The sequence below is a fragment of the Amia ocellicauda genome, unplaced genomic scaffold (assembly GCF_036373705.1).
Source record: "Amia ocellicauda isolate fAmiCal2 unplaced genomic scaffold, fAmiCal2.hap1 HAP1_SCAFFOLD_59, whole genome shotgun sequence".
NCBI classification, from domain to species: Eukaryota; Metazoa; Chordata; class Actinopteri; order Amiiformes; family Amiidae; genus Amia; species Amia ocellicauda.
Window position 1 is genome coordinate 152,013 of NW_027102989.1, and position 19,349 is coordinate 171,361.

Genomic DNA, 19,349 nt, shown 5'->3' on the forward strand with positions numbered 1-19,349 from the left:
TGATTATGAATATTTTCAAATCATTTGTTTGTTTTTCCTAACATGTTACAAATGTTCCCTATGTGAAAGATGCATTATATCTTAATAACGTCTAAACAATTAAAGATATACAGATTATTATTTTCGGTAAAGTTATAACACATTGCTATTAACTATGTGTGTCAGTAAAAGTTTAAAAAATCCTAACAATTTTTTATTGATCCTGCAAAATAAGTGTTTAGGGAACATTTGTAACATAGTTAGGGTTAGCCACTGGGTAAGGGTTACATCTTCAGCAGTAAGTTTATTCATGTTAATTATTCTCATCAATGTTAAAGAACAATAAGTTCTATTATGTGTGTCGATAAAATGCTGATATTCCATAACGTTTGCTTGTGTATTCTGCAAAACACATATTTAGGGAACATTTGTAACATTAGGGTTACGATTTGCCATAGACGCGGAATGAGTTTGATTGTGATGTTAAATGGGGTTTAAAGACGCAGTCGCCTCAGTGCTGATTACTATTGCTGTGTTTCTCCACTTCTACTCCATGCTTGGGAACGCCCACATCCAGTGACGTCAAAACCGGTGGAAAAGCGGGCCGGTTCAAAAAAGATCAGCTGGATCCCAGGCCGAGCAGCAGCTCCGGCTCCAGCACCGGCACCATGTCGCTGGAAAAGCGCTAAGTGAGCTCACAGTGAGCTCAGTGTAATGTCTGCTCTGGTGAGCTCACAGTATAACCTAGTCGTGAGTTCACGTCTTCACTGGGTAGTCCTTGACAACTTAATTGACTCAATTCTTGGGCTTAATTGGTCAAAATGACCATTGCAAATCGATTCTGAAAAGCAGAAGTCAGGCCAGCAACACACAGACACAGCCCGGTAAGCTGTACAACCTTAATTAAACATACAGATGGGCTCCAAACAGCACAGAGGAATTTAACAAAGCAATCAGTTCTACAGAAATAACCAACATCATCAACTCTTTCCTCAGCTCACAGTATCAGCCTGACATCTCAGGACTAAATCTGGCCATAAATGATATCAATCAAATATTTCAAATTGCAGCCACAATGGCAAATCTTAAAAAGACAAAGAAAAAGATAAACCAGAATCACACACACACACAGACATGGTTTGATGATGAGTGTAAATCAATACGAACAAATTTAAGGCACCTATCCAATCAAAAACATCCAGTTCTGGGAAATGTGGAACAATTTAAATTCAACAAAACAACAAGAATTGGCAATACAAAATGGAACCATTTGGAAAAAATACTTTGAAAAGCTTTATAAAGATAGCCAACAAAATGATCTGACACACAAACAAATTGAACCCAGGGAAAAACTGAAATTACTCGAACAATCAATTAAAAATAATCAAAACCCAACTGATGCTCCAATCACCCTACAGGAAATATCTAAAAAGCTCCAGGCACTTCCACCCAGAAAAGCCTGCATCCCGGACAGCATCAGCACTGAGATGCTCAAACACAGCAGCGCACAACTGCAGGAGGCTGAGCTTAAATTGTTCAACATGGTCCTCAGCACCCCTGACTTTAACCTGGCAGTGAAGGCACTCAAAGACAAAACAAGAAGAGCTTTCTACACAATCAGAAGAAGAACACACCAAACCACGCATGCAGGGCAGAATAAGGCCGCTACCCAACTCTCATTAATATAAAGAAAAGAGCACTGCAATTCTGGTGCACCTGAAGAAAAGTGAGTCAGACTCACTGCAGTACAAGGTCCTCCAAACCCAAGAGTTCAGCCCTGAAAAGAGTCCCCTGAGTCAGCTGGCCCTGAAGCTCACGGCACTGACCCCCGCTAATACTGCGAACAGAGACCAGCTTCAGGTCAGCACTGCTTACCTGCCCCCAATTAGAGTCAACCAAATCATAAAGATAATCAAAACCTCCTATCTGGAACATTGGAACAATGAAACCAAATTCCCAAAGTAAACTGGATTGCTATCGGGCCCTAAACAGAGAAAACACCCTGACAGAGTATCTCTTCACTGTCAGAGATACGAAGCAGAGACGCATCCTGACCAAGTACAGGCTCAGTGACCACAGCCTGGCCATAGAGACAGGCCGACACAGGCAGAGCTGGCTGTCCAGAGAGGAGCGGCGCTGTGGTCACTGCGAGACAGGAGAGGTCCAGACAGAGATGCACTTCCTCCTCCACTGCAATAAATATGCCAAAATAAGGGACACATTCTTTAATAAATTCATAAATATTGTAAAATCATTTTCTGAATTGATACATGAAAAACAAATAGCTATCCTCCTGGGGGAGGGACACACTGCCCCCCTGGCCGCCCAATATGTAGCCGCCTGCCACAGCCTGAGGGGCTCACTGTGAAAACATACAGGAGCACCAGCTGTAAACTTGTTAAGTATAAATAAAGTAAATGTACATGTCTATTAAGATTTTATTTATACATTATTTTTCTTACCTTTTATTATTTTTCAATGTATGTATATAATATTAACTGCTTTGGCAACACTACGAAACTGTTTGTCATGCTAATAAAGCACCCTTGAATTGAATTGAATTGAATTGAGAGAGAGAGAGAGAGATTGTGTGAACAGAGCACTGCTGTAATACAGCATGAAAAGAGCCGGTGCAGTGAAGCGATGATTACAATAATGATTATTAAAAGAGTTATATATGATATTAATGATTTAATTGAGGTTATAATGGACAAGTCAAAAGGTTAAAATGTTTGGCTCTATGTAGGTTTCGAGCCGCGCTGTTTGGGGGCCCAGTGCTGCTCCGACGCCGCCGCTCTGATGCTCTGGGCGTTTAACCCGCAGCGCAACCGGAGCAGCACCGTAAAACAACTAGAAGACAGATCTTATAAAGTGTTATTTAGTTGTACATATACTGCACAGCACAAGAAACATTGGGAAAACAAGACAGCTATATGAGTGACATGTAATGTTATATGTACCTTGGATATTTTAGACGTTTTATTAAAGCACTGTCCTGTGCTACTGAAATATCATCAACTATTACAATTTGAAAGCTCCAAAATCCTTTCAGATGCCTCTCCTAATGAAATGTGTGGAATTCAGATCGGGAATATTTGCCCGTTTGTGATCCATTCGCTTGTTCTACGTGCACATGCTATACAAATGAAAAGAATAGAAACCTATTGTGAATCCAAGGTTGTCTATTAGTGAGTAAGATGTTCATTAGATTCACATTTGAGTTGTATTTCATGTCAGGATGTGAGCGCAGTTGTGAAGGATTCAGAAATCAGTTCTTGGAATCGTATCCTAAACTGAGTGAGGGGCTGGATTTGAACTCATGAAGATTTCAGGATCTTGGATGTTATTCCTTGCCCTGATGAGGGGTACTCATGAAATATTGAAGGGACCCAGAAATCCACATTGGCTCTGCCATGATCTATGTAAGGCCACTACAAAGAGATCTTAATATGGATAAGGTACGAGCTTATTGTTTTTCGTTTTCATGTGTTTCCTAGTGCCAGTACATGATTATTCACCAGTCTTCTGTGCTGGGTTTTGAGGGTTTCACATGAAGCTGTATTGTAACATTTTTTTTTGCTGTGAATCATGTGACTGCTGCAGTGCATGTTTTAGGTTCCTGTACTGTCCTTATCAACTGGGCCCCTGATGACGTGCCTCTTTTGTGATGGAGAGAGAATCACAGTGATGGCTGTAGCAGCGGGTATACAGTACTACATGATCTATTTTTAAAGTCTTACTTGTAGCAAAATGTATAAATGTGTTTAGTTGGTTACAGGAAATATGCATTCTAATTTAGTCTTACCAAAATAAATGTAATGCTCTCATTAAATGATTTCAAAATGAAGAAAAGCTGATTGGCTGCGATTTGATTTAATATCGTTTAAACTGTGATTATATGGTGTAGAACCGTGTGGGAAATAAGTGGAGAAATCGTGGAGATAAAGCAAATAGAACTTTAATCGAGCCGCTCGGAAGCCCCACGTCAGGAATAATTCCTTCAGTGAGAACTTAATGTTTACCAACATGAGTGCAGCTTTATAGGAAAATGACGTAACATCTTATGGCCGTTCATCCAATCAGAAGATACAGGTCCGGGTCCGTTTTATGATCTGTCCTCCCGTGAAGAGGTGATGGATCCAAAGCAGATGTCCGTCTTTGATGTGCACTAGGAAGATGCGATCCCACGGTCGTCATTTACCTAGTGTCAATCGCTCGTTAACAGAAACAATTCCTGCCTATCTGGAGAAACGATTAAGTCATTTAAGTCATTAAGTCAAACGATTAAGGGGGGCTTGATTTATGACTGATGTCAATCCATGCCATCTTTTGGAAATGCCGGTTGGCACGGGTTCGTAGCTCTGTGTCGGGATTTCGGCTCTCGTCCATTTCAAAGAGTTTTTATTTCCTACAGGCCCCCTTCCCCAGACATCTCACAGCAGGGATTCCAAGCTATTTGGCCCATTCTCGGTGCCATCCTCCCAAGACTGTCACTTTGATGTAAACCAGTTCACATGCTGATGAGTTAAGGAAATCTGATAAATTTGGGGGGGAGAGGTCTTCTTTAGATCAGTGCTTCAGCTCAGAGCTAAAATGCTCTTATCAGAATACACCCAACATAACGCTACACTGGTTAATTCTGTTCTGGGAAAACCACAATCCTGCAGGTTTAATAAGTCTCTCTACACATCAGTCCCTGAGTACCTTCAACCAATGGTCATTTTGACCAATTAAGCCCAAGAATTGAGTCAATTAAGTTGTCAAGGACTACCCAGTGAAGACGTGAACTCACGACTAGGTCACACTGTGAGCTCACCAGAGCAGACATTACACTGAGCTCACTGTGAGCTCACTTAGCGCTTTTCCAGCGACATGGTGCCGGTGCTGGAGCCGGAGCTGCTGCTCGGCCTGGGATCCAGCTGATCTTTTTTGAACCGGCCCGCTTTTCCACCGGTTTTGACGTCACTGGATGTGGGCGTTCCCAAGCATGGAGTAGAAGTGGAGAAACACAGCAATAGTAATCAGCACCGAGGCGACTGCGTCTTTAAACCCCATTTAACATCACAATCAAACTCATTCCGCGTCTATGGCAAATCGTAACCCTAATGTTACAAATGTTCCCTAAATATGTGTTTTGCAGAATACACAAGCAAACGTTATGGAATATCAGCATTTTATCGACACACATGATAGAACTTATTGTTCTTTAACATTGATGAGAATAATTAACATGAATAAACTTACTGCTGAAGATGTAACCCTTACCCAGTGGCTAACCCTAACTATGTTACAAATGTTCCCTAAACACTTATTTTGCAGGATCAATAAAAAATTGTTAGGATTTTTTAAACTTTTACTGACACACATAGTTAATAGCAATGTGTTATAACTTTACCGAAAATAATAATCTGTATATCTTTAATTGTTTAGACGTTATTAAGATATAATGCATCTTTCACATAGGGAACATTTGTAACATGTTAGGAAAAACAAACAAATGATTTGAAAATATTCATAATTACAGCATACAATTTGTCAGGCTTCATAAGAATGGTATTTATAACATACTCTGTAAAAATCAAGCAAATAGCACTTGTGGTTCACGAGAAAATATATATATATAATCAAAGCTATCAGACTATAGCAGCCGGTGTATGAAGACACATACGATTATACAGCATTATTTGGCAGCTTCGCAAGACCTAATTTGAAACGTTGTTGGTAAGTTAGATAATTAGTGGGGACCCGCTATTTGCAGTTCTTCCCCTCCATAATTGCTAAAATAAAGTTTTACTGACATTTTATTGACCCTACCACTGCATAGGGCACATCTGTAACATGAACGCTACTGAATGGCACATACATTGAAAACTACGGAGAACTGAGACAAATCCACTTTACACTTCATAAATAATCTTAAAACGTTTCCAACCAAGGCAACACCCACTTGAAATACGTTCATTCTCATTTTTGGTAAACAAAAAGAGAGATTGTTACATATGTTCCCTATGATGCATCTACAGAGAGAGAGAGACAGACAGACACTAACACTCTCTCTCTCTCTCTCTCTCTCTCTCTCTCTCTCAGCTGGGAGTGTGTGGGAGGGGTCTGCAGTGAGCGGGAGTGCTGCTGAGAGCTCTGTCCTTTGGCTGCGTTTTTTTGTTGCTTTACTTTTTTCAGTTTGTTTATTTTGTCTTCTGTTTTCAGTGCTTTTCTTATTGTGGGGGAACAGGGGAGGGGAGGGGGGAGTACCGGTAGTTCTTCCCGGGTCGGGGGGTCGGACCCCCTGAATGCGTCTTTTGAAAAACTGACCCGACGCCATGGAGTCAAGATCGCTCCGGTGCAGTTCTGCCCCCTAGAGCAGTGTGTGTTAGCGGTTGGGGAGGTAGCAGGGTGTGAAAATATCAAGTCTGCTGCCATTGTTATCTTCTTAAAAACCACTGATCTGCTCAATCAGCTAGTGGCTAATGGCACAGTGTTAGACGACACTTTCACCCCGGTGTTGCCGCTCGCTGCTCCTGCCCGGAAGGTAACGCTGTCTAACGTCCCTCCGTTCATCCGCACCGGCTCGGGCAGCTGATGTCCGGCATTAAGAGGGTCCCGCTGGGCTGCAAAGCCCCGCAACTGAAACACGTCATGTCCTTCCGAAGGCAGCTGTATATGATCCTCAATAACATCAATGAGGATCTTAATGTCATTTTTAAATTTAAGATCGACAATACCGACTACGTCGTGTTCGCTACTTCGGAGTCCATGAAGTGTTTCAGGTGTGGGAGCGAGGGGCATGTCGTGAGGAACTGTCCCGAGCAGGACTGGGAGCGGGAGGAGGAGCGGGGCGACGCGGGGAGGAATAGAGACACCGGCCCGCAGCCACAGATGCAGCGGGCAGACAGAGATCGAGCCCCGGCGGAGGAGACAGTCGCCGGTCGGACCGATGGTACCACTGATGCCGTGACGGGGGAAGAGCTGCCCGGAGGCGATGACGCACAGCTGGGGGACGGGGTCGAGGCAGCGGGGGATAGTGACGACCGAGACGCCGGGGGGAGATGGTGTTGAGGCGGTGCACGGGGCGCTGGTTAGTGACGAGGAACAACCTCAGCAGCCAGCAGACGGGCGGACAGACACACAGGGTGTAGCCGAGGAGGAGGCAGGGCCAGGCTCGGCGGTACAAGCCGAGGCGCCGGGTGGAAAAAACGCACTAAGAAGGTGCTGGGAGGGAGCACGGACGGTGTTGGTAAATAGTGGCAGTAAAAGAAGTGGTGGCACAGTAGTGAAGCTGGGGTAGCGAGCGGCTTGGTGGGGAAAGGTCCGGCTACACGCTGGAGCATCGCGGCTCGGAGTGACAGTGAGGGCGGCTTCACGGATTCCTCTCTCGCCTCCTCGTCCTCGGTGAGTCAGAGCTGCAGTGAAGGATATCAGGAGGTTTTTAGAGAAAACGAAGGGAAAGAGGTCTGTTGTAGTGGAGCAGTTTTTCCCAGATCGTGCACGCCTGCTGGCCTCTATTAAGTTTTTACAGAAACCCTGACCTATCAATTTGTACAACACTCACTGAAAACCATGGTTGGGGTCAATTCCTGTTTTTCAATTCCAATTCCTCCTACAAATCAATTCAAAATTGCAATTACTTTTTGCATTCACAGAATATTCTTTATTGGAATTGAATTGAAAAGGGAATTAAAAATTGAATTGGAATTGACCCCAACCCTGTTGAAAACAAAACAAAAAATACAGATCTGGTTCTTCAAATCTTCACTCTGGTTTCATTCTGTGTCGTAGTTCATTTATCTTGCTGTTAATTGCACCACCAATTACACTCTTTGGGGTACTGGGCAATTTTTTCAAGGTAGCCCCTAAAAAACATGTATCACATAGATTTAATGACTTGCACATAGATATATAAAAATCTTTTAATAAACATACCACATATCTTTGAGAAGGGTTCATTAGTTACATATTGCCACAGTAAATCAACATTTTTGTGTGTGGGTGTATTTAAACGTTTTGGTGTATGCTCTTAAACTTGTCTTACACTAGTTCATAGTAAAATCTGTACTTGGCGAAGCAGCTATGCAAAGGCAGTCTTTTCTCCATTAATACCTTGCTTAAGCATTACATTGATGTGGCACAACTGGACTGAAATGTGAAGTATTTGCTCAAAAGTCAAATTTAAATGAGACATGAAAGTTTATATTGTCAAGGATCCCATGGCACTATTCATTATTATTATGTATTAATATGTCTGAAGCATTAATCCAAGGTGATTTACAAGGTGTTGTTGAAAGAGTGACGTGGCTGAATTCTAAGTCAGGCTTCCCTCAATCAGGTCTAACAAATTTGTTATGACTCCACCTTTACTGCTGTGTAGTAATCTGCTGGTACAAAATGGCTGCACCCCAGAGGGTGGTGGGTGAAGTGAGTCTGTAGAGCACTTTGGGATCTTTCCAGCTGCTACATGTAAGGTATTATTATTTATTAATAAATTAACTCTAGTCTCTGAAACTAAAACAAAGGCCAAAGGAACATTTCAAATGCTAACCCTTTGTGTTCTATACAGTTAAAAAGGAGAGTTAGAAATTTTGTACAACAGCATTTACATACCATATATGGCTTCCACCTTTAAGCGATCCAGAGGTGTCTTTTTCTCCGAAGTTGGATCTCTCTTGCTGCCACCACCACGAAGATTGCTCTTTAATAATGTTGGAAAGTCAAAGACAGCAACCGTCAGGGTTCTTGCATATGACGTATTCGTGCTGCACCTCTCTGCAAGGATCCAGGACAGTTTGTCAATGTAAACTCCAGTGCCTGGGAATATTTCCACCTAAAAGACAATGGTAAATAAAAAACAAGTTTATCCCCAAACTATTCTTATATTATGTTAAGTGGAATACATTATCAGTAAGGCTGTGATTTTGTTACAGAAATGTGTTATTAAAGACCACAGTATGTCTCAATTCTAAGTTTATTAATTTACAGACATAATAAAGTCAGTGAATCTGTGACACCCATAATTCAATTACATTCTTATTATCAACTATAACTATGAATATAACTGATAATGTAGCATCATTAGATTGTTTACAACCAATATTTGTTTTCAATATATATATTTTTACCTTGTCTTTGTAATATTGTAGACCAAGAGTGTTATACCTGTTTTGGTGATTCTTTGTCAGATTCAGAACAATTTGCTGTGGGGCTGTCAGAACCACTTGATGGTGACACACTTTTGTCTTCATTGCTGATAAATGTGGCTTTTGTTACAATTTTTTTCAGATTGTCCAAAAGGTCTGGAATCTCTGGAGAAAAAAACCTTAGTATTAAATGATAATCATTTCTAGTAATATATTTAATGCAAAGTGAAAACAAAACCATCAATGCCTGCAATTATACTTGAGAGACTTGCTCTATGTTATTGGCAAACTGACCTTTTTGTGGGTCATTAACATTAGCTACGAAAAAAATAAAAAAGATAAAATACAAGAATTTCCAGGTCTAATGTAATGCATATAGTCATTAATGTAGGATTATGAAGTTATGTTGAAAAACTTTATTTAATAATCAGTATTATTAAACTATTAGACAGTGCACATTAAGAGTCTGTATTGTGGTTCTAGATTACTTCAGTATGATCAACTATAATACATTACTCTGGAATCTAAATTACTGAAGAATAACATTTATCAAGGTAAGGAATTATTTGCTATAAATAAAAAAACTTACCATCAACCATACGGTTTCGAAGACATTGGTTTTCATTTTTAAGTCTTGTGTTTTCCTTTTCGAGCTGCTTAACTTTTTGCTGTAGCTCAACTTCACTGGACTCTTTAAATGTCTGTAGAATATGACGGGATCTAATTCTTGAAGCTCCATCGGTTTTCTTTCTTATTTTGTGCTGTATTCAGAGAGGAAAATAGTTTAAAATGAAAATATATATATATATGAATATGATTAAAAAAAAACAATCCTGCAATACATTTATTTAATATTTGCAGTAATTATCTCACCGGTAACTGTGGTTCATCAAGGTCACTATCATCTGAAATTTGAAGTTTTTTGTTTGGTTTAGGTACTCTCTTCATTTTAGGACAGGGCATTTTTGTTAGGTCATTAAGTTTTCTTCTTAGTTCGCCTTCTTTTCCTAAAATAAAAATAAAATAAATAAAACCCTGCATTATGTCCACAGATATTTGGAGATTATATTTATTTGTCATAAAAATACTGTGCTTTGACCATACAAATTAAGATGAACAGCCAACACTGAATCAAAACTGAAGTTAAATTATATCTGGTTTAATTTATTTTGTGATTTGGGGGATTTTATTGTAAAGCACAACACACAATAAATCGTTCTTACAAATGCCAGTCAAGTATGACGAGTTTTTAGCGCCCTCACCACCACCTACCATGTTATGAGAGTATGTTAGAAGTACAACACATTAATAACTTAAACATTCATTTCAAATATACTGTGATTGTATATATCAAATAGCATGTAAAGACTTTAATGTTTTTTTTTTTTAAATAAACATTGTTACCAGTCATAATGATCTGCGCTTCATGGACAGGCCATCCACCTTTTGGAGGTTTGTTCGTGTCTCTCCACTCTGCTCTGAAGTTTCGAGTCGTCTCTTCGTCATCATCAGCAATGCTGAATAAATCAAAATTGCGAAAGCAAGCAGTGGGAATCACGCTGTAAGAGTCTTTGTCGACCCCGCTTTCCCACTTCACCAACGCGTGCATCACCGCCATACTACCTTCACCTTCTCGTCCGTTTTTTCTGCGCCTTTTTCCCCCGACAAGTCACGGCACAAAAAACAGTCCCGCTCTGCATTCTGGTACTTGGCGTTCTTAATAACACCAACAGGGTGTAATCGCATAGACCACTCGAGTATAAAGTACTACATATCCCATCAGTTACAGTTTTTTTTCATCTTCTGAAACTGCAATTTAGCACTTTCAACTGTTTCTTAGTGATTCCTAGAATTACTAACCGGTATTGTAGTCAATGTGTTTATAACCTTTTTTGTTTAACGATTTGTGTGTTATCCTATGGGATCCCATGGTCTTTGATTTGGTCACGGAAGTGATTTGTCTTTGATTTGTTGATCTAGAGTTGAATTTTAATTAGTTTTTCCCTTTTGTATAATTAGTGTAGTGCTACATTTAGTCTTTGTTTTTAAATAAATTTGACAATTTATATCTTTGGAATTGGTGTCTGCGTCCAATTATTACAGAAATTGAGTTCTACAAGACTCCAGGATTCGTGATAAGGTGATACTATGAATTCACTTCTTTAATTGAAATGTATAAGTGTACCTTACGCTACATATATGTATGTATGTATGTATGTATGTCCAATTGCTTTGACAATACAAATGAATTGAATTGAGAGGGAGAGAGAGAGAGAGAGAGAGAGAGAGACAGACAGACAGACAGACAGACTGACAAACAGAAAAACAGACAGACACAGACACACACACAGAGCCAGCCAGCCAGCCAGCTCAGCGATGACATCACGAGCCTCTCTCAGCTGACTGCTATGACATCACAGAGCACGTACATTCCGTTGCTTGCCGTCTGTCAACCACTCAGTCACTGCCAGCCAGACTGGCTGGCTGGCTGGATGTGGGGGCTGCTTGCTGCTGCTGCGTACCTTAGCAAGCTTATTTGCTTGACCGGCCTTCCTACTCCTCTGCCCACATGCCCACCTATGCCCGATCTGCTGTTCACCTGGATCACAGCTCCGCCCCAACAAGGCAGAGCCCCCCAAGAATGGTACAAACTCACCCACGATCCCCTCCACGGAAAGCTTTAGCAAAAGGCAAAAGCGTTATACGTAATGAAGAGGAACCCGAGTCCAAGACGCATCCGACCAGCCATACATATTTGTGTGTATTAAAGATCACATTTTCTTACATTTAGTTTTTCTGTACTTTATTACATCTTATTGTGATTTATAAAAGTATTGTTTCTTTTCCATATGTATGTATGTATGTGTGTGTGTGTGTGTGTGTGTGTGTGTGTGCCTGTCTCTGTGTGAAAGTGTGTGTGTGTGTGTGTGTGTGTGTGTATATGTCTGTCTGTGAAAGTGTGTGTGTGGGTGTGACAGTGTGTGTGAGTGTCTGTCTGTCTGTCTGTCATGTAACTCGCACATCTGTGAGGGCACCATTTTTGCAGAAGAGATGTACACATTTTGGAGCAACATATGCTGCCATCCAGACATCATCTTTTCCAGTGACGTCCCTGCATTTTCAAACAGATCACATTTTATTACACTTTGTTTATCTGTACTTTATTACATCTTATTGTGATTTATACTTGTAATGTTTCTTTTCCATATATATGTATGTACAGTGGGGGAAAAAAGTAATTGATCCCCTGCTGATTTTGTACGTTTGCCCACTGACAAAGAAATGATCAGTCTATAATTTTAATGGTAGGTGTATTTTAGCAGTGAGAGACAGAATAACAACAAGAAAATCCAGAAAAATGCATTTCAAAAAAGTTATAAATTGATTTGCATGTTAATGAGGGAAATAAGTATTTGACCCATTTTCAATGCCCTGGCTTAGGGTTCTCACCCATGATTTGACAGTACATGGCCCCGTCCATCGTCCCTTTGATGCGGTGCAGTTGTCCTGTCCCCTTAGCAGAAAAACAGCCCCAAAGCATAATGTTTCCACCTCCATGTTTGATGGTGGGAATGGTGTTCTTGGGGTCATTCCTCCTCCTCCAAACACGGCGAGTTGAGTTGATGGCAAAGAGCTTGATTTTGGTCTCATCTGAGACCACTTTCACCCAGTTCTCCTCTGAATCATTCAGATGTTCATTGGCAAACTTCAGACGGGTCTGTACATGTGCTTTCTTGAGCAGGGGGACCTTGCGGGCGCTGCAGGATTTCAGTCCTTCACGGCATGGTGTGTTACCAATTGTTTTCTTGGTGACTATGGTCCCAGCTACCTTGAGATCATTAACAAGATCCTCCCATGTAGTTCTGGGCTGATTCCTCACCGTTCTCATGATCATTGAAACTCCACGAGGTGAGATCTTGCATGGAGCCCCAGACTGAGGGAGACTGACAGTTATTTTGTGTTTCTTCCATTTGCGAATAATCGCACCAACTGTTGTCACCTTCTCACCAAGCTGCTTGGTGATGGTCTTGTAGCCCATTCCAGCCTTGTGTAGGTCTACAATCTTGTCCCTGACATCCTTGGACAGCTCTTTGGCCATGGTGGAGAGTTTGGAATCTGATTGATTGATTGCTTCTGTGGACAAGTGTCTTTTATACAGGTAACGAGCTGAGATTAGGAGCACTCCCTTTAAGAGAGTGCTCCTAATCTCAGCTCGTTACCTGTATGAAAGACACCTGGGAGCCAGAAATCTTGCTGATTGATAGGGGATCAAATACTTATTTCCCTCATTAACATGCAAATCAATTTATAACTTTTTTGAAATGCGTTTTTCTGGATTTTCTTGTTGTTATTCTGTCTCTCACTGCTAAAATACACCTACCATTAAAATTATAGACTGATCATTTCTTTGTCAGTGGGCAAACGTACAAAATCAGCAGGGGATCAAATACTTTTTTCCCTCACTGTATGTATGTATGTATGTATGTATGTAAGTGTGTGTGTGTCTGTCTCTGTGTGAAAGTGTGTGTGTGTGTCTGTCTGTGAAAGTGATTGTGTGTGAAAGTGTGTGTGTCTGTCTGTCTGTCTGTGAAAGTGTGTGTGTGTGTGTGTGCGTGTGTCTGTCTGTGAAAGTGTGTGTTTGTGTGTGTATGGGTGTGACAGTGTGTATGAGTGTCTGTCATGTAACTCGCACATCTGTGAGGGCACCATTTTTGCAGAAAGAGATGTACACATTTTGGAGCAACATATGCTGCCATCCAGACATCGTCTTTTCCAGGGATGTACCTGCATTTTTCAGCAGGATAACGCCAAACCACATTCTGCCCAGATTACAAGCGCATGGTTGCGTAGGCAGAGAGTGCGGGTGCTAGCATGGCCTGCCTGCAGTCCTGACCTGTCTCCGAATTGAGAATGTGTGGCGCACTATGAAGTGCAAATTAAGACAACGAAGGCCCTGTGCAGTTGCGCAGCTGAGGAAATGCATAATGGATGAATGGGGGAAAATCCCGCTTGCTAAACTTAACCAAGTGGTGTCTTCAGTGCCCAAGTGCTTAATACGTGTTATTAAAAGAAAAGGTGATGTTACATAGTGGTAAACAGTCGACTGTCCCAACTTTCTTGGTTTCTTTTCACTGCTAATGAGATGCTGTAGAGTGAGTTAGTTATATTGCTTTCAGGAGCTCTAATCGTATTGATGAGTTCATGCAGCATTTGTAATTGAATTTCAAAAAGAAATCTTTGCTGTCTGGCCTGTGTGTATGAGATGTACTCTGTCAATCTTTGGCTAACAACTGAAACATTGGTAGAACAGAAATGGCAACATAAAAAAGAAAAGTACATTTTAAAAGAGCACATTAAATAGGATGAATATACAGTTTTTTACAATCACTTTGTCACTAATTTCAGAACCTTGATGTCATTTTTCAAAACTCTAGACACAAAACTCAAAACGGTCATCACTTGTAACACAGGCTGTCCAATGTTCAAAACATTGCATTGTGCATTCATATCTTTAAAGAAACCTAGCACTTGCAGACTTGTTGGTTCAAATAACTCATTTATCATGAAATACCATAGTAACATAGTAACACAGAAGATACCGATAGTTTCACTGTGTAGTTGTTCGTACAATCATTAAATATTGTAGTACAAAATATGTGATTCATGTTTCATTATGGTACTACACATAAATACATCACTGTAAAAGGACTAGTAGAGAGAATACTACAGACACAGTGGAATCATTGAACAAAATCTGAAATGTATTGATGCAATACAATCAAATCACACCATAGGTTTCTTTGAAGCCATGCAACAATAATTAGCTACAAAAAAGAACAAAACTACAGTAAAATGTCAACTGCAGTGTTCCTCACCTGGCTTAGTGTAAAACAAAGGATTGATTACTGTACTTCTGAATTTCCATCAGCCCTGTGTTCAGGTTCAGGTTCTCACAACCATTTTTCACAAGAGGCATTTTGAAACTGAACATACCTGAACATACCCAGTCATCAGCTGCTTCACTCTGTCTGCATTTCTTTCAAAAGGCACACTATACTCTGTGCTACACATTGGTATGCAGTATACAGTCATTTGACAATTGAGAGTAGCCTAATGTTTAGTGCATGCTGAAGACTTGCCGCTTCTCAGTACGGACATTTCTGATGATTGAGGCCACAGTTGATCCTGAGTTGATTCTGAGGTTTGATTGAATCATTGTAGCTGCCTCAGTCATGGTCATGCCATGATTTACAACATGTTCTACAACTATTTCTCGGATTTCACTGGACACTATTTGCTGTTGCTGCCGCTGTCTGGTCCGTGGCCTTGTCCTCTACCACGTTCCCCCAACACCTCTCAAATGAGGCCCATGGCTGCCTCTCTGGTGAGGCCTAAGCCCTCCTCTATGACGAGGCCCACGACCACCTCTCAGAAGGGGTGCATGTCCCCTTCCATTCCTTTGACCACCACGTCTTCCTCCTCCCACTGCTTGACCTCTATTGTGACCTGGATCACCTGCCGGCTCCATGTTATCACTGTGTTGCTCGGGTGGATAGCACTCATTTCACTCGATACTCGTACCACAATGTGAAATCAATCATCAATAACCAGTTGGCAGTATTGGAAAAGCAATTACAAGGGCCTGCATACATACAGTAATGTCAAATCTGATGTGGAAGAACAATCATCTTCAACCAGGTTGGAGCGTTAGTTGCAATGCCTTTAATACACGCAGCGTGGAGAGGAACAGTGACTCAAGAAGATCCCAAAGTCGCTCTGCCTTCATTTTAACAGTCGGAGCTTTTATACACAAAAATCAAAGAGCTGGTTATAATCAGAAAGTCATTACTATGTTATCTTAAAAGTTAGCTAAACAGAATTTATATCATTATAGGACAGAGTTCATAGATCAACACATGGATTAGGGAGCAGGCACTTCAATCATACTGTTTGACATTGTCTCCAAGATTCTCATCGTAAATAACAAGCAGAAATCAAACTACCTTCTGGCCTGACCTTCTAGCTTGACCTTATCTTTCTTAAGTATACAAGAGAGAAAAACAGGTATTAGAGAAAGAATTTCTAACTTTCCTTCCACACTGAAAACATGGTGTGGAAAAGTGCTACATGATGATGAATGATGATTAAATATTACATCCATAGATAATGTAGTCCAACTGGTTCATGCTCCTCGGTTATTGGTGTCAATGGATCTCATTATCCTGAAACTTTCATGATCGAAACATGGAATACTGTTCGTCAGTTTCCATAAAACTATGAATTAAGAGTAATGCAACAGTCACTTATCATTTTGAGCAGCTGTATCAATTGATAGTTAGATCTTTGTAATGAAATGAATAGACAGTGATCTCAGATGTAATGTGTGAATTGCATTTTGAAATGGTAATACTTTGACGTTAAGTTGTATCATTTTAGTTCAATGAACAAATGATCTGAGGTTGATGTGTATTGTATCCAAGCAATTGAAAAATGTGCATTTTGATCATCGGGTGTGAGTTTTGTGTCTAGAGTTTTGAAAAATGACATCAAGGTTCTGAAATGAGTGCCAAAGTGATTGTAAAAAAGTGTAATATCAGGGGACAGTGGCTATTACTGATCTGGCCTTCCGTGGCCTCTGTATTAATGTAACAGGTCACATTGTATGTGTACACTGATACTTGATAGTATAATATAGTACAAGTAAAAAACATACATAGGTATCATAGAAGTATTTTGCAGAAATGATTATGGATACTTATCAAAATGGAGAGGAAATGCTAAATCCAGTCTCCCCAGGCTGAGCTTCTATTGCTACACCTGCTAAGTGGCTGCTGGCCCCACTATATGGATAGAGCCAAACCAAGTACAAGAGTCTCCCCATTGCTATTTATATCTCCCTATCCAGTCTTCTATACGTGTCAGGTATACAAGTGTGTGTGTGTGTGTGTGTGTGTGTGTGTCTGTCTGTCTGTCTGTGAAAGTGTGTGTGTGTGTGTGTGTGTGTGTGAAAGTGTGTGTGAGTGTCTGTCTGTCTGTGAAAGTGTGTGTGTGTGTGTGTGTGTGAAAGTGTGTGTGAGTGTCTGTCTGTCTGTCTGTCATGTAACTTGCACATCTGTTAGGGCACCATTAATGCAGAGATGTACACATATTGTTTATTTTCCATATATATGTATGTATGTATGTATGCATGTCCAATTGCTTTGACAATACAAATGCACTGAATTGAGACAGAGAGAGAGAGAGAGAGAGAGAGAGAGGTGCTAAGGCACATTTGTAACATAAATTAGGGAACATTTGAAACATGCTTAGGGAACATTCATAAGAACATAAGAACATAAGAACATAAGAAAGTTTACAAACGAGAGGAGGCCATTCGACCCATCATGCTCGTTTGGTGTCCATTAATATCTAAGTGATCCATGGATCCTATCCAGTCTATTTTTAAATGTTCCCAAACTTTCAGCTTCTACCACTTTCCATCTTGAATGCCTTGAAGCCCAATTTCCATTTGTGTCCCCTGGTTCGTGTGTCCCTGCTGATCTGGAAAAGCTCCTCTGGTTTGAGGAACCTTTCATGATTTTGAAGACTTGGATCAAGTCCCCACGTAATCTCCTCTGTTCCAGGGTGAAAAGGTTCAGTTCCCTCAGTCTCTCCGAGTAGGACTTTCCCTTCAGACCTGGAATAAGTCTGGTTGCTCTCCTCTGAACTGTCTCTAAAGCAGCAATATCCTTCTTGAAGTGTGGTGCCCAGAACTGTACACAGTATTCCAGATGAGGTCTAGCGCATTGTACAGTCTTAACATTACTTCCCTTGTTTTAAATTCTACACTTTTGACGATATACCCTAGCATTCTGTATGCCTTTTGTATTGCTTCCTCACATTGTTTGGATGGAGAAAGTGAATCCACATAGATTCCTAGGTCTTTCTCATGCATTACTTCATCTAGATCTGTACCTCCCATAGTGTAATTATAGTGGACATTTTTGTTTTACTGCATGTATTACCTTGCACTTGTCCACATTGAATTTCATTTGCCAGGTGTCAGCCCACAACTGAATTTATCTAAGTTCCTCTGAATAGCATGTGCTGCCAAGATTGTATCTGCTAAGCCACCTATTTTAGTATCATCTGCAAATTTGACAAGGTTGCTAAGTATCCCAGAGTCCAGATCATTAATATAGATTAGAAAAAGCAAAGGCCCTAGTACTGATCCCTGTGGAACTCCACTAACAACCTCACTCCAGTTAGAAGTGACTCCTCTAATCTGTTTCCTATACATCAACCAGTTCATAATCCATCTACTTACATGACCCTGAATGCCTACAGCTTCCAATTTGAGGATCAGTCTTTGGTGTGGAACCTTATCAAAAGCTTTTTGGAAATCTAAGTATATCATATCATATGCTTTCACGTGATCTACAGCTGCAGTTCCATGTTCAAAAAAATGTATTAAGTTAGTAAGACATGATCTGCCTCGTCTAAACCCATGTTGACTATCTCCAAGAATATGGTTTTCATTGAGATGCTCCTCTATTTTCTGTCTAATCATTTTTTCCAACATTTTACAGGTGATGCAGGTGAGACTGATTGGTCTGTAATTTCCTGGCTCAGTTTTGTCCCCTTTCTTGTGGATTGGTATGAAATTTGCTGTCTTCCAGTCAGTGGGAACATCCCCTGTTCTAAGTGTCATTTGAAATAATCGAGTTAACGGCCTATACATAATTTCCCTCATTTCTTTAAGTACTGTTTGAAATATCCCATCTGGCCCAGGTGATTTGTTTGATTTTAATTCTGCTAGTCCCTTTAGTACCTCCTCCTCATTTATCCTGATCTCTCTTAGGGTTTGACTGGATTGATTGTCAACCTGTGGCATGTCATCTGTTTTTTCTTTTGTAAAAACCTCTGTGAAATACTCATTTAGAATATTTGCCACATCTTGTTCGTTTTCCAAGATACCTCCATTTTTGCCCTTTATCTGTTTCACCTCCTCCTTAATTGACCGCTTGCTGTTGTAATTTTGAAAAAAGCTCATTGCATTGGTTGTAGCTCCAAGAGCTATGTTTCTTTCTATTTCCCTCTTTGCTTTCCTGATCCCTTTCTTAAGATCTCTTTGCAGCTCAACATATTCTATGTATTTTGTTTCATCACCATCCCTTTTGTATGTGCTATACAACATTTTCTTCCTCTTTATATTTTTTTGCATGCCTCTGGTTTGTATGTATGTATGTATGTATGTAT

At 40.5% G+C, this 19,349-nt stretch overlaps 1 non-coding gene across 1 annotated transcript; it reads right to left on the reverse strand.

Moving 5' to 3' along the window:
• Nucleotides 1-11,723: 11,723 nt before the first annotated feature.
• LOC136739039 (U5 spliceosomal RNA) lies at nucleotides 11,724-11,838 on the reverse strand. The gene has a single exon (XR_010812765.1). It is a non-coding gene; the product is annotated as a U5 spliceosomal RNA (small nuclear RNA).
• Between the last annotated feature and the right edge of the window lie 7,511 nt (nucleotides 11,839-19,349).